Source organism: Lissotriton helveticus, chromosome 11, assembly GCF_964261635.1.
Source record: "Lissotriton helveticus chromosome 11, aLisHel1.1, whole genome shotgun sequence".
Lineage (NCBI taxonomy): Eukaryota > Metazoa > Chordata > Amphibia > Caudata > Salamandridae > Lissotriton > Lissotriton helveticus.
The window spans coordinates 370,159,048-370,175,801 of NC_136072.1; the positions used below are offsets into that span (position 1 = coordinate 370,159,048).

The following is a 16,754-nucleotide window of genomic DNA, read 5'->3' on the forward strand; positions in this document are numbered from 1 at the left end:
AAATGCTGTGAGTACAATTAACCATGTGAAATAAATGCAAAATGTTCCACTCAGGAGTACTATAAGTTGAATAAACAATCATACAGACAAGAAAAGGTGAACAAGAGTTACTTGCACAGTTCAATGTGTGCAGATCTAACGTGACTCTGGAACTACTGAGAAGAAGGGAGAGACAAAGCAAACCTCAGTGGAGTCCAAAGGTATTTCTTAATTGAGCATTACAGGGACTACTAAACATCTTGTTGACTTGCTATAGAAAATTGTACATTCAAGCACAGAAAATAATAAAGCATTACTCAAACAGGGTGAATCAGTATGTGCTTTCCCTACCATTTGTAGATCTGGTGTTAGCCAAGATCTTTTTATTTTACTACAGTTACATGTATAGCATTCTTAGTCCTATTGGCTTTCAGCCATCCCGCATCATCCATTGGTGTGTTGTTGTGCCATTCACATTTTTGTTCTGCCCACTATAGTAAATAGCATGGGTTAATGGGTTAGCTCACTTTAGGCATTAGCTAACTTCACTGTGAGTGATGACATTCTGCTCTTTCACAAGGAGTACGCCTACCCATAAAGTAATTCCCTTGAGTGTCAAGTACTAACATGGTAATATGTGCTTTTTGAGATAAAATTGTTTTTCAACCAACTTTTTTTGTTGATTAATGAAGACCCAGTAGCTTCCCCAACAATACAGTTTTGCAAAAACCATGACAAAACAAATTCTAACATAGCTAAAAAGCTGACAGCCAACACCAGACCTTCTAGCTTTACCAGTCTTTCCTTCATATGTTGGGGAGATTCATTATTTTCCTACATCTGAGAATCTAGAGATAATGCCTTGAACTTGATTTCTGTGATCTTTCTTAAGTCCACCACATGCAGTACCTCTCATTACTCCATTTGATACCTTATTTTAATGTTAACTCTAAAGTTTATGGAAGGATATATACTGTTGAGATGTCATTCACTACTTTTTGGCTGTTCTGTTTTGTAAAGTCTGTGTAACCTACTCATTTACTGTACATATTTGTCCCAGTGCCTCATTGTAAAGGATTCTGATTTCTTCCGGTTTGGTACATGCAATATAAAATCACAAATTATTACAAAATGGCCAGTACTTCACTGTGACAGCTTGTAAGATAATTATATACTAAAAACTACTTCTCTAGAAGGGAACATCAAAATAATTTGAAAGACATGAAAACTTCTAAAATACACAGACAGGTAAGACCAGAAGCACAAACGAAGAAACCAATATAGAGACGACCAAACAATGCACAACTTTAAAAACCGATGAAATCTATGGATGCATGTGACATGTGACAGGACATTGATTTTACCTCTGCATAGTAATCATAAAGTCGTAACCACCAAGCACTGGGTTGTAGACAAAGTAGAGCCTGTCCAGAAATCAGAAGAGCTTTACATACAGTAACACCATAATCAGTAGGTGGGGGAGGTACATTTTCCTCCAGAACCATGCAGGCTGAAATTAAAATCTTAAACCAAAAAGAGATCCTCACTTTTGGCCTGTGCAGACTGCAGAGCATTGAAATTATTTGCTTGAATTAACAAATGTGTATCAATATCAGAGCATTCAAGCCCTTCACAGGTTGTTAGAGGTAACCCAGCATATTTGGCATTCCCATAGCATGGTCTCTCCAATACAAGGCTAGACTAATAGCCTGTAATCATAAACTCGTAAAGTTGTGTACAACTGAAAGAACATTAGTCATCATAATAAACGAAGAGTGAAATTGGTATGATGGATGAAGATGCAGAGGCATAACTCACAACAGCCCATGAGTCTGAAGAGTATAACCTGATTACAAAACTGCACATCCTCATTAAATAATTGATTGGCACTACTGACATGATTATCCTCTTGGCACGTATAGTCGTCGGTTTTGCATAATTAAGTATCGCCATAGCTGAATGTTACATCTCTTTTGCATAATTCAGTATCATCCCACTGAAAAGTGTTGTAAGGAATTGCCTTTTTTTTATTATAGCCTTCAAAGGTTTGGACTGATGCTCCTTGTTTTTTGACTCGTAGAGGGCACTGACGCCTAGTAACCAGACCTCAGTCCCAGTATTCCAACCCCTTACAAAATGTATGTTTAATTGGCTACCCCCATTGGAATAATCTGACTTACCTATAAGTCCCTTGTATATGGTACCAAGGTTACCCAGGGCTGGTAAGACAGGGCGTGCACTGAGTGTGCTTCCCTGTGTGTGACAAGTCAAGTTAAGTCAAGTTAGAATTTGTATAGCGCACTACTCACCCAGAGGGTCTCAAGGTGCTTGAGGGAGGGGGGGAAGCGTTACTTATCGAATATCCATGTTTTGAGTTGTTTTCTGAAGGAGTGGTGGTTCTGTGTAAGGCGGAGGTGGGTGGGGAGAGAGTTCCAGGTCTTGGCCGCTAAGTAGGAGAAGGATCTTCCTCCCATGGTGGATCTATGGATGCGTGGAATCGCGGCGAGGGCTTGATTGGACGATCGTAGTTAGCGGGTGGGGGTGTAGAAGGTCAGGCGCGTGTTGAGGTATTTGGGTCCTAGGTCGTAGAGGGCTTTGTGTGCGTGGGTGAGTAGACGGAACGTTATTCTCTTGTTGACGGGGAGCCAGTGGAGGTCTCTCAGGTGACCGGATATGTGAGCTTGGCGGGGGATGTCTAGGATAAGTCTGGCTGAGGCGTTCTGAATGTGTTGGAGTTTTTTCTGTAATTTGGCTGTTGTTCCGGCGTAAAGGGTGTTTCCGTAGTCCAGTCGGCTTGTGACAAGTGCTTGGGTGACCGTCTTTCTTGTTTCGGTGGGGATCCAGCGGAAGATTTTTTTGAGCATACGTAGGATGTTAAAGCATGATGATGAGATGGCGTTGACTTGTTTGGTCATCGAGAGGGAGGAGTCCAGGATGAAGCCCAGGTTACGTGGTCCGTTGGTTTGGGTGCGATGCCCAGGGCCGGTGGCCACCATGAGTCGTCCCAAGCGGAGGGGGATGATCCTAAGATGAGGACTTCCGTTTTGTCTGAATTCAGTTTTAAACGGCTGTTCTTCATCCACTCGGCTACTTCTTGCATCCCTTCGTGTAGGTTGGTTTGGCGGTGTTTGGGTCTTTGGTGAGGGAGAGGATCAGCTGGGTGTCGTCTGCGTAGGAGATGATGTTGAGGTTGTGTTGGGGCGCGATGGATGCGAGGGGGCTCATGTATACGTTGAAGAGGGTGGGACTGAGGGAAGATCCTTGTGGTACGCCGCAGATGACTTCAGTGGCCTCTGATCTGAAAGGGGGGAGGCGGACTTTCTGGGTTCTTCCGGCGAGGAACGAGATGATCCAGTCCAGTGCTTTTCCTTGTATCCCAACGTTGCTGAGGCGTTGTATCAGGGTGCTATGGAAGACTGTGTCGAAGGCTGCGGAGAGGTCCAGTAGGATGAGGGCAGCTGTTTCTCCGTTGTCAAGTAGTGTTCGAATGTCGTCTGTGGCTGCGATAAGGGCGGTCTCGGTGCTGTGTTTGGCTCGGAAGTCGGACTGTGATGGGTCGAGGGAGCCGTTAGATTCGAGGAAGGCAGCGAGCTGATTGTTGACGGTTTTCTCAATGACTTTGGCAGGGAATGGGAGGAGCGAAATGGGGCGGTAGTTCTTAAGTTCGGTGGGGTCTGCTGTGGGTTTCTTCAGGAGAGCGCTGAGTTCGGCATGTTTCCAGCTTTCCGGGAAGGTAGCAGTGTTGAGGGAGCAGTTGATGACATCTCGGAGATGGGGTGCGATGATGGAATCTGCTTTGTTGAACATGTGGTGGGGACATGGGTCGGTTGGCAATCCGGAGTGGATGGAGTTCATCAAGCGGATGGTGTCTTCAGTGCTGATTGGGTTCCATGCGCAAAGGATGTCGGAGGGGGGCTTTGGTTTGGAGGTGAGGGGGGTGGACTGGTCACCAAAGCTGTTATGTATGTCAGCGATTTTGTTGTGGAAGAACGAGGCTAGAGAGTCGCAGAGGTCTTGAGATGGAGTGATGTCGTTGGTGTCGGCGGTGGGGTTGGTAAATTCTTTGACGATGTTGAATAGTTCCTTGCTGTTGTGGGCGTTGTTGTCGAGTCGATCCTTAAATGCTGATTTCTTGGTGGATCGGATCAGCTGGTGGTGTTTGCGGGTGGCGTTCTTGAAGGTGGTCATGTTGTCAGTGGTTGGGTTTTTTCGCCAGGCTTTCTCGAGGGTGCGGCAGATCTTTTTGGATTTTTTAAGGTCGTCATTGAACCAGGGGGCTTTTTTGTTTCCTTGCTTGGTTAGATGGTTTTTCAAGGGTGCTAATTCGTCTGCGCAGTGAGTGATCCATTGTGTGAGGTTGATGGCTGCTTGATTTGGGTCCAATGATTTGGCGGGAGGGTTTTGGTAAAGCGATGTGAAGAGCCGGTCGGTGGTAATTTTGTTCCAGTTTCTGCGGGGGATTGCTTGTGGGTGGTGGTGGGTCGTGTTTTTTTTGTAGTTGAAGTGAACGAAGCTGTGGTCCGTCCAATGGAGTCCTGTGGCGTGATTGAAGGAGATGTACTTGCTGGAGGAGAAGATTGGGTCGAGCGTGTGTCCGGAGTAGTGGGTGGGGGTGTTTACCAGTTGTTTGAGCCCGAGATTGGCAAAGTTGTCCAGAAGGGTGGTGGTGTTGCTGTCGTTGTTCTTTTCCAGGTGGAAGTTGAGGTCTCCTAGTAGAATGTAGTCCTCGGAGGGGAGGGCGTGTGGGCTGATAAAGTCTGCGATGTCTTCGCTGAATTGTGTGCGGGGTCCTGGGGGTCTGTAGATGAGGGTGCCTCTGAGTGTGGTCTTAGCGTCGGTGTGAATCTGGAAGTGAAGGTGTTCGGCGGTTGCGAGGTTGTCGTCGGAACTGGTCGTGATGCAGATGGTGTTTTTATGGACGATGGCGATGCCTCCTCCTGTTTGGTTGGTGCGGTCTTTTCGGATGATCTTGTAGCCGTCCAGGATGGCTATGGCGATGTCGTGCGCTGATGAGGCGTTCATCCAGGTTTCTGTGAGAAAGGCGACGTCCGGCGATGTGGTGTCTAGTAAGTTCCATAGTTCAGTGGCGTGTTTGTGGACCGAGCGGGTGTTGAGCAGGAATCACTTCAGGTGGTTAGTTTCGGAGTTCTGTTTGGCGTTTGTGGATTTGGTGTGGGTCCTGATGCAGTCTAGCTTGCAGGAGTGGCAGGTGAAGGGTCCATGGGGGTGTCCTGGGGCGGCTTGGTAGCAGACTGGGAGACGTCCTGTGTTGAGTGCAGAGAGGGTTGCGGCGTCGTACGTTATGCGGGTGGAGTGGATTGTGCGGGGACCAGGGGGTCTGGCGCTGGGTGCGGTCTGGGCGCGGACGGGCGTAGACGGGTTTACCTTTGGCGCGCCTTCGGCTCGCATAGGGCGCGTCCGCTGCGTGTGGATGCTGCGCGCAAGTGCATCTGTCATAAGTGGAGAGTGGAGGGGGGCGGAGCGAGGGAGGAGCAGCTGGGAGGCGGGAGCGGGGTGGAGAGACGGGCTAGAAGGCACAACAACAAGATGGCAGCAAAAACAAAAGTGAAACAGGACGAGATTGGGGCACAGTCTGGGATGTTGCTAAGATATGGGCAGAGGCACCGGCACAATCAGGCACAAATGATTACAAAAGCAGTGCGAGCAATGCAATATAGCGCTACGATATCAGTCAGCCACAAACAATAATACAAGCAATGAGGGCAATGCAATATAGCGCTACGATACCAGTCAGCCACAAATGATAATACAGGCAATGAGGGCAATGCGCAAATTGGTTAATGGCAGCAATGAGCAAAATAGCGTTACGATACCAAGGGACCAGGGAGCGTGTGGGGAGCGACCACTTCTGAACGAGTCAGGACGGTCACAGCGCTGAGACGAACGGGACGATCCTTAGCTATCTGTGGGAGGGAGGAGCAGCTGGGAGGCGGGAGCGGGGTGGAGAGACGGGCTAGGAGGCACAACAACAAGATGGCAGCAAAAACAAAAGTGAAACAGGACGAGATTGGGGCACAGTCTGGGATGTCGCTAAGATATGGGCAGAGGCACCGGCACAATCAGGCACAAATGACAAATAACAAAGTACAAAATGGCTCCCAGCCTGCCACTGTAGACAGAAAGCGGTACAAAAGGGGATGGTGATGGACGGAGCATCTGAATCAATCAAACACTCACACCCAGTCAAAAGATCTGGGTTTAATCCATCACCGTTCTTTAGCCCACTCTGCCACCCCAGTTCAGACTTGGCTATATGCAAATCAGTCTGACCCTGTGCCTCATGGGAACAGTCCAGCCCGAATTGCGAAGCCATGTCTTCCCTGGACCGGAAACAAGCTTCCGAGGACCGGTTTCTGGCATTACAGCCGTCTTCAGCCCGGCTTGCATGAATCCAGTGGCAAAGTGAGCAAGGGACTCACGTCTGAGCATACCCTGCCACACTTATGGCGGCCAAAAGCGGTACAAAAGGGGGTGGTGATGGACGGAGCATCTGAATCAATCAAACACTCACACCCAGTCAAAAGATCTGGGTTTAATCCATCACCGTTCTTTAGCCCACTCTGCCACCCCAGTTCAGACTTGGCTATATGCAAATCAGTCTGACCCTGTGCCTCATGGGAACAGTCCAGCCCGAACTGCGAAGCCATGTCTGCCCTGGACCGGAAACAAGCTTCCGAGGACCGGTTTCTGGCATTACAGCCGTCTTCAGCCCGGCTTGCTTGAATCCAGTGGCAAAGTGAGCAAGGGACTCACGTCTGAGCATACCCTGCCACACTGAATGCTTGTTTCCGGTCCATGGAAGACATGGCTTGGCAATTCGGGCTGGACTGTTCCCATGAGGCACAGGGTCAGACTGATTTGCATATGGCCATGTCTGAAATGGGGTGGCTGAGTGGGCTGAAGAATGGTGATGGATTAAACCCAGATCAGTTGACTGGGGGTGAGTGTTTGATTTGCTCAAACGCTCCGTCCATCATCCCCTTTTGTATCGCTTTGTTCGCCCTAAGTGTGGCAGGGTATGCTCAGACATGAGTCCCTTGCTCACTTGGCCACTGGATTCAAGATAGCCTGGCTGATGAGGATTATGAATCCGAAACCGGTCCCAGGATGCTTGTTTCCGGTCCATGGAAGACATGGCTTGGCAGTTCGGGCTGGACTGTTCCCATGAGGCACAGGGTCAGACTGATTTGCATATGGCCATGTCTGAAATGGGGTGGCTGAGTGGGCTAAAGAATGGTGATGGATTAAACCTAGATCAGTTGACTGGGGGTGAGTGTTTGATTTGCTCAAACGCTCCGTCCATCATCCCCTTTTGTATCGCTTTGTTCGCCCTAAGTGTGGCAGGGTATGCTCAGACGTGAGTCCCTTGCTCACTTGGCCACTGGATTCAAGATAGCCTGGCTGATGAGGATTATGAATCCGAAACCGGTCCCAGGATGCTTGTTTCCGGTCCATGGAAGACATGGCTTGGCAGTTCGGGCTGGACTGTTCCCATGAGGCACAGGGTCAGACTGATTTGCATATGGCCATGTCTGAAATGGGGTGGCTGAGTGGGCTAAAGAATGGTGATGGATTAAACCCAGATCAGTTGACTGGGGGTGAGTGTTTGATTTGCTCAAACGCTCCGTCCATCATCCCCTTTTGTATCGCTTTGTTCGCCCTAAGTGTGGCAGGGTATGCTCAGACGTGAGTCCCTTGCTCACTTGGCCACTGGATTCAAGATAGCCTGGCTGATGAGGATTATGAATCCGAAACCGGTCCCAGGATGCTTGTTTCCGGTCCATGGAAGACATGGCTTGGCAGTTCGGGCTGGACTGTTCCCATGAGGCACAGGGTCAGACTGATTTGCATATGGCCATGTCTGAAATAGGGTGGCTGAGTGGGCTAAAGAATGGTGATGGATTAAACCCAGATCAGTTGACTGGGGGTGAGTGTTTGATTTGCTCAAACGCTCCGTCCATCATCCCCTTTTGTATCGCTTTGTTCGCCCTAAGTGTGGCAGGGTATGCTCAGACGTGAGTCCCTTGCTCACTTGGCCACTGGATTCAAGATAGCCTGGCTGATGAGGATTATGAATCCGAAACCGGTCCCAGGATGCTTGTTTCCGGTCCATGGAAGACATGGCTTGGCAGTTCGGGCTGGACTGTTCCCATGAGGCACAGGGTCAGACTGATTTGCATATGGCCATGTCTGAAATGGGGTGGCTGAGTGGGCTAAAGAATGGTGATGGATTAAACCCAGATCAGTTGACTGGGGGTGAGTGTTTGATTTGCTCAAACGCTCCGTCCATCATCCCCTTTTGTAACACTGTAGACAGAAAGAGCAGTTTTAAACTACAGGTTTGACTTTCCCATTTACACCAACGTCAAAGCCGCACTTCCCTTAGCAATATACATTCGTCTTTATTAAGGAAGGCATATGGATCATTAAGGCAGGGAGCTGTATATATGACATATACTTTTACTATGGCCGAACAGTAAAACTTCCAAATTGTGTTTTTTGTTGTGAAAAAGTTAGTAGCCCCATTGGCTAACACAAAGTTTTTGGCTGCCCACTCAGTCCGGATAACTTATGAATGGGACTACTAAAATGGTACTTGAAGGTATCAAAGTAAGCATGGCATAATACACAACTTGATGCCCAAGTTGAATTCAATGTCACTTATAAGGAAAAACAACTTTTAGAAAGTTTCCACCCAGTTTTTCCAGTGGCCTTGCACAGTTGCGGATCACCAGACAGCCTTCTCCCCTCCTAGGGAGTGGTGTGAATGACACTCAGGCTCAGGAACAATAGATATCTGCTACAGGGAGAGGTGTTACCTCCCCCTTGCAGGAAGCCACTGAGGGTGTTGGCCCAGAAGGCGAGCTTCAAAAGTGAAGCTGCGGTTGGTGGGCAAATGGTGATCACACTCTTGAACAGTTGCCCCTTTATTCAGGTAGACAGGTTGGCTGTGGGAACAGAGAGGGGATATCAGAGGTGGTTTTCCTGTGGGCGCGTAGCCCACAGATTGCCACACCTCTACGGTGGGCTACCAAGCTCTGAGCATATGAGGAAGGGTTCAGATATCTTGGTAGTGGGCAGATTAGTGAACTCTGGTACTCATCACAGGGTGGGAAGGATCCTGGTAGCCCATTGACTAGTGACTGCATTCTGGACGCCAGGTCACATCTGGGAATAAATTAGCACCCCTGGTACCCTGGACCTCAAATCACAATATAACTGAGAATGGACCAAGGAAGCACTGCCCTGCTGACCCTGGAAGGAGAGAGGCTGCACCGACTGTTGAACTGCACCTTCCCCATCAGAGGCTAGCAAAGAGAGAAGTATGCCTGTGGCTCCTGGCTTGTGGAAAACTCACTCCCGAGCCCTAAAACTAAAGAAAGACTACAACAGTCAGTCGGTTGACATCCCAGGAACCAGCACCAGGGAATCAAAGCAGAAGAATCCCATTCCGGCAAGCCAGTAGCAACATTCTTTGATTTGCTGCTAGCCAACGCTGGTGGCCCAACAGATCGATCCTCAAGAGAAAAAAGTTGCATCTAAATCTGCTCAACCTGGGAGTGTTGTCTTAGTCCAGCTAGGTCACAAAAGAGGGACATCAGCTTTCACCAAAGGATACAGCTGAACCAGCTGTGTACTAAGAATGGCAGCCCAGCTGCAGCTGGACTTTTACTGGCTCAAACAGGACTTCGAGGGACAATGACCCCTGTGGCCAAAGTCGCCCCCCTCCCCCCATATCTGTGGACAGAGGAATAACTACAAGGACACTCCCATTGACAGCACAGCACACACAGCATCTTTCAGCATCCTCAGCATCCTGCATCCCCAACAATAGCACCACTCCAATGAAGGCTATGGTGGTCTTGACATAAAGTGTGTAACTGGACTTGAGACTGCTTTGGTGACCAGGTGACTGTCCAAATACTCCGTAGAGGCTCCCCTGATCTTTTCTCTGTTGGTTTGGTCGCCCTACTCAACCAGAGTAACCAAACACAACTCTTTCTAAACTTTAAGGTTAACAATGCTTGTGTGTTCCTTGTCCTAATAAACTGGGATTTACGTTTTACTTGAATATGTATATCTCCAGAACCCTCCAGTGGATCATCTTGGTGTCTAAAAGTTCATGAAAAAATGTGTTTTTATAAATTGGTGCTGGATTTTTTTCTTGTTGTGTGACTTTCTTGTTTCATTGCTTGAGGCTTCTAAATGCTTTACACTACTTTCTTTGTTTAATCCTTGCTGCTCAAAGCCACAGCTACCAAAGGTTGAGTTAAAGGTTTTACAAACAACCTGACTGGGCCCAAGACAGTTTTGAGAGTGTATTACACAGTAAGGCTGCACACCCAGAACATATAATACACCACAATCCTCACAAGCGTCACTGGAAAAATTAAGCATCCACATGACAGAAGTGATCACCTAACTTAATTGAACATGGTATCATTCGGCATGCCTATATTCATTGAGTGATTAGTGTGAAAGCCATGATTCAGCAATCCATGGCACTGCTGAGAAGTCTCATGGAATAATTGAAAAAAAGAGTTGAATGCTTGAATTAATTTTAGCCTCTGGTAATTAATCTGGGCTGCATTCCAGTACATAATGTTTTTGCTCAATGTGACACTTCAGCTTGGGATCAATCTTATGCACATAATGTGTAGCCCTGCATCAGTACAACAGTCCAGCATACAGTGACAAGGTCATACTTGAGAGGTCCTCTGGCATGATTATGCAGCACACATTGGGTAGTTGTATATCCCTGACCCATGTCATAACTCTGCAGTGCCTGAGTATACAATCAAATGGTCTCATAACAAAAAAGGGTAGCCACAGTGGCATACCCATCTGTCCCTACTGCTGTATATATATATATTTTTTAATATTTTTATTGAGAGTTCATAAACACAAGATAAATATTACATGACACATTAACAGCAGAATTAATACAGTACAGAGTAAAGTGCATGTGCATAAGCACAGAGAAAGACAATACATTACATTACAAAAAATGAAAAATCAGAAACCAATCCCAGCTTACACTAACTTTATTTAAATACGGAAACGTGTTCAAATTTCAACAGTTTAAAACTTACTTATAAAGTGCAGTGTGCAAAGTGCTAATGTAATAGTGATCCAGCAGACTAATATTTGAAGAAGTGGTTAAAAATAGATATCCAAGAAAGTCAGACTAGAATTCAAACACACTCCAGTATTTATCGTATTTCCTGAGAGCCCCTGATATCAGTGCGTATTTTCTTTCCCTACCCTGAATCCGTAGTAGTTTTGCCTTCCATGCTTGTAGGGTTGGTACTATCTCTGATTTCCAGGACTGCAAAATAAACGATTTAGCTATTAGAGATGCTATAAATAGGGACTCATCGTATGGAGTGTGACTCGGGGAGCAACCTAGTACTGAGGTTAACTCATCAAATGAAATAATGGCTTTGAATGTGGGTCAGAGATATTTTTCTATTTCCTTCCAAAATTCCTGTATTTTGGGGCACTCCCAGACAATATGCTTCCAGGTGCCCTTTTCTTCACAACGGAAGCACTTATCGACAACTTGGGGATAAATACCTTGGAGGAATGTGGGAGTTCTATAAATTAACCATTTATTATAAAATTGCATACGTTTAAAATTAGCACCGCGGAAGATGGTTTTATTAAATGCATTAATCTTATCCCATGTCAGTTTGCTAATTTCAATATCTTCCTTCTTTTTCCACCTTTCTCTGATCTTATTGAAGGAATCGATTACGTTGTCTTCTTTTAATATTTTAATCCAAATGCTGATCTTCTTTTGTATTGGATTATTTAATGCTATAGACAAATATTTTTTATAAAATAGGTTACCTATATCTAGCTCTCTAAGCTCCGCATGGAGCATAAAAAAAAGACCATTTCAATATTGTACAGGAGTGGTGGATCTGTCTAGAGATTTCCTCCCAGGATTTCCATCTATCTCCTAAGAGGAAGTCCTTGATTTTCTCAAAGCCATTCTCCTTCCAAAGTCTAGCTATATTATTGTCCAGACAGCCCCCCTCTCCAAAGCTAAAATTGATTAAATCCGTTGTATTGCTTATTCTAAAAATACCATAAAATTTCATGAGCTGGGTTTTCTGTTTAAATATCCACTGGCAGGATCAGTAATTTTAGATTCCAGCAACATCATCTTCATAAAAAAATTGTCTACCTCGTGATTGTCTAAAAAAAAAAACCTGAAACTATGATGTGCAAAAGAAGCAAAGTAATATTCTCTGATATTTGGGAGGGACAGCCCTCCTTGTGAAGATGGGAGATACAAGGTGCTAAGTGCAAGCCTAGACATTTTTTTTGCCCAAAGGAAGGAGGAAATCAAAGCATCCACTTTTTTAAAAAAGGAAACCTGGATTACGCAAGGGACCGCACTAAAAAGGAAGTTAAAAAGAGGTAGAATAGACATACGTATTAAAGCTGCCCGTCCCATTAAAGACAATGGCAATAAATTCCAGCGATCTAATTGAGACCCAACCTTTTTTAACAGGGGTATATAATTTAACAAATACAGGTCTTCCAAGTTATCCGAGATAAATATTCCCAGTTATCTCTTTGGGCGTATGTTGTAAATCTGCCTAAATTCCGGCAATAAAGTGTCTACAGTGCAGTTAGCTAAGATTATTTCCGTCTTGTTGACATTTATCTTATAGCCCCCTAACTTTTGAAAGTCAGAAAAGATTTTTAAAACTTTTTCTTGGCTTGAGGGTTTTGAATCTAAAAAAAGGGCAATGTCATCGGCATATAATTTTATATTTGTCATTCCGGCTACTGGTACTGTATCAGTCGTTGTGTCCCTGATTGCAATCGCCAACGGTTCGATAAATAAAGCAAATAAAATTGGCGACAGAGGACATCCTTGACACGTGCCTCTACTAACCTGACATGTCCCAATATTAATATTGTTGATAATAATTTGTGCCCTGGAGTTCATATAAAGTGGGAAATAAAAACAATCGGAAAATTGAAGCTGTGCAAAATAGCAAAAAGACAATCCCATGACACCAAGACGAAAGCTTTCTCAGCGTCTAGAAGCCAAATTTGTGCTTTCACCTTATTAATCTTAAAATAATCCAGTGCCTTCAATAAAAATTTTGTATTCGTATGGAGATGCCTACCTGCTATAAAACCACACTGATCAGGGCCTATAAGAGACCCTACTATTTTATTCAGCCGGTTCGATAAAAGTTTCGTAAAAAATTTATAATCTGTATTGAAAAGACTTATAGGCCTGTACGAATTTGTATTTTCCTTATCCTTTCCTTTTTTTTAAATGCTAACCACAACTGCCGAATTGAAAGAGTCCAGGGGAGGTCCTCCTTGTAATAAATAATTAGCTAAAAGTAGGAATTCTTTACACAGAGTGCCTTCAAATTTTTTAAAGAATTCGACAGGGAGACCATCGTCACCATTGGCCTTACCGTTGGAAAGAGAGCAAATAACCTCATCTAATTCTGACTTTGTAAAGTCCTCGATCAACAATTTCTTATCCCCGTGATCTAATTTGGGTATTTTGAGTGACTCTAAAAATTCCAGATGGTTTCGGATGTAGCCCCTTCAGTAGCTTCGTAAACTCCCTCGTAATGTTTTAAAAACATCTCGCCAATGGAAGCAGTAGTCTTAACATGAACTTTGGTGGCGGGGTCAGTTAGTTGCTCTATCCTATTTTGGGCCTGATTTTCTTTCGCTTGCCAGGCCAGACGTTTTCCTGTATATTCGCTCTCCTCATATATCTTTTGGGCATAAAGGTTACTGTTAGTATCAAATAAATCGTAATAGAAATCCTTCATTTTGCACTTTGCTTCAGATAACCTTTGTGCTGAAAGTGCGGATCTCACCCTATAGTGTTCTTGGGTTGCCTGCGTAAGATTTGTTTGTAATTTAATTTTCACATCCCTTCTACCCTTCTGCTTTGGTATTTCTTTTGAGGTAATTATTCCCCGCAAAGTGGCCTTAAATGCATCCCAGGTTATATTTAGTGGCGCTGTGCCTTTATTCTGTGCAAAGAATTGCTCTATCTCTTCCTCAATATCTGCACACCATTGTAAGTCCAAGAGGTTTAATTTATTAAAGTACCATCTTCTCGGTAGCTCTGATTCTTGTCTCCCTAATTTTAACTCCATATAAAGTGCTGCATGATCTGAAAACGCGTTCGGTAGGTGGGCATATTTATGTGCCTCCAATCCGTAAGATGTTAAAAAGAAGTCTAACCTAGATGCTGAATTGTACTTTGCGGAGTAACAAGAATATTCGCGTTTAAGAGTATTACAGAATCGCCAGTAATCGGTGACATTGAGATCTAGTTTGCAGCTTTGTATGGCAATAGCAACTTGGGGTTTATTCTGGCGCTGATCTTTTTTGGAGGAATCATCTAAAGGATTTTGTAAAAAATTAAAATCCCCCCGCATATTATTTGCCCGGGTAGGCCCGTTATAGCTTGTTTTAATTGTAGAATTGGGAGAGGGTCATCTATGACTGCTGCGTAGATTGTGGCAAAGATTATATTTGCATGATTTAATTTTCCATGCGCAAGTGCCCATCTACCACTGTAAGAGCCCCTTCCAGGGAAAAGCCTACATGTCTTCCTATTAGTATACATACTCCTCTCTGCGCCAACCCGGCTACTGAAGAGATTTTATGACCAACCCAGCCCTTGAAGATTTTGTCCGATTCAGCCTGGGTTCTGTAGTGAGTTTCTTGTAAATAAATAACATCCGAACTGAGGCTTTTTAACCAACTCTCAATGGCATTTTTTTTACGGACGTTGTTCAAACCATTTGTATTCAAGGAGACAAGCTTCAACATATTATTTGTTGCTTAATGATTAAGTTGTTTTGAAGAAGAGTAAATATGAAATGTATTCGGGAAAAATGTAAACCTCTCCTTGTGCAAATAGACGAATAAGCAAAGCAATACTACAATAGCAGCGAGCAGGCAGAAAAGAGCAACATATAAAGTGCAAAATACAGGGATGTAGTTTAAAAGACGTAACGCCCTTATGTGCAAAGTGCGCAATTAAGATGAAAGGACAAAGCATACAAAAAATATAGAAACTTGTGCAAATACGCAAATCAGTGCTTCGATGGCATCAGACAATTAAGGAGGAACAGCATATTAAAGTGCAAAATGCAAAGTGCAAGGCTGTAATTCAAATAATACGTCGCCCTTATGTGCAAAATGCACAATTGAGATGAGAAATTAGAGCAGACAAAATTCAAAGCGCCCTTTTGTGCAAAATACGCAATTCTCATATTCCAAGTACAAAAAGCAGGTATTGAACTTCGATACTTAAAGTGCAAATGCGTACTGGTTATACAAACCCTAAAATAGAGGGTCACAACGAGCAAAAGTATGGAAATAATGCTAATAGAGAGAGGAAATGTATAACCTCGTATAACTGACCATTGTGCAAAATAAGCAATTAAAGTGCAATTGACAAAGAACTCAGACCGTACAGCCTTTTCTCCTTTAGGACACGCTACCATGGTTTGAACATAGTTACGATCAAGACTAATGAGAATAAGATACCTCCACTAAAATCCTCTCGTGCTGAAAAGAAAAAATGAATTAACATATAACAAACAAACATATAACAAACTCCTACTGCAAGGTTATTCTTAAAGTTTTCCATGCCATGACTGAGTCAGTATTTGACCAAACAATTTCTTAGTGTATGAACTCTCTTTTTTTCCCCTGCAACACCCCGCTTCACCCCCCCTCTTCAACCCCCCCTAGAGTGGACGGTGACCCCCCGTGTCCCACTTCCGTCCTTCTCTGTGTCTTTTTCTTCTTTTTGGATGCCATTTTGTTGCATCCTTATGTGCTTCCTGTCCCCGCCCATGGACTCGCCCTTTCTTGCTAAAACAGAAATCATGCGTCAAGTCCTTCGAGAAATGACTGGGCTTCTTGTAGGTCTGTGAAGATAAAAAATCTCCCTTTTACTAGCACCTTCAATTTAGACTGTTGTACAATCATGGCTTGAGCCCCCTTGCCTTGAAGGAATCAATCATCTTGACAAAGTCCCTGCGTCTATGGGCAGATGCCGCAGACATATCTGAGAAAATCCGAAAGTTGTTCACTCCGTCCACGTTGAATGTTCTCTTTGAAAAAGCAGTATTAAGGATCGTCTCTTTTACCCTATAATCTGAAAAATTGAGCAATATTGTGCGGGGATATTTCTGATCATTGGGTTTGTGTGAAGGGACTCTATGTGCCCTTGTAATTGTTAAGTCACCTTGCAGGTCAGGTATGGCTTTCTTTAGGAGGGACCATTTTACCACGTCCTTATCTTCCAGGCCCTCGGTGATGCCCACTAGATGGAAATTGGACCACCTGTTGTAATTTTCCAAGACCTGCATTTTTTCCGCCAGTTGAGATTTCTCTCTATTTGATGCTTGAAGATCTTTCTGCATTGTTGTTAGGGTATCTTCTAGGCTCGAGATACGAGTTTCAGCCTCCGAGACCCTCGTGGGGAGACTTCCAAAATACTCCTCCATTTTCGTTAGCCTATTATGCAGCTGTGATATTTCATGAGCTTGGGAGATTTTGAAATCCCTTAGTTCATGGAGTATAGTGGCAAGCATGACCTCGACGGAGTTCACTTTTGGGATGTTGGAGGATATGGAAAGTTCGTCTTCTTGGATCTCGTGTGGACATGTACCTTGCCCTGGAACTGCCAAGGCTAAGGGAGATGGTGAAGGATCGATATTCATAGGCAGTGC

The 16,754-nt window shown here is 44.6% G+C and overlaps 1 protein-coding gene across 1 annotated transcript in view; it reads right to left on the reverse strand.

Annotated features, from left to right (window-relative positions):
* LOC144791146 (uncharacterized) overlaps positions 1–16,754 on the reverse strand; it is a 299,504-nt gene that overhangs the window by 218,517 nt on the left and 64,233 nt on the right. The window lies entirely within an intron of this gene.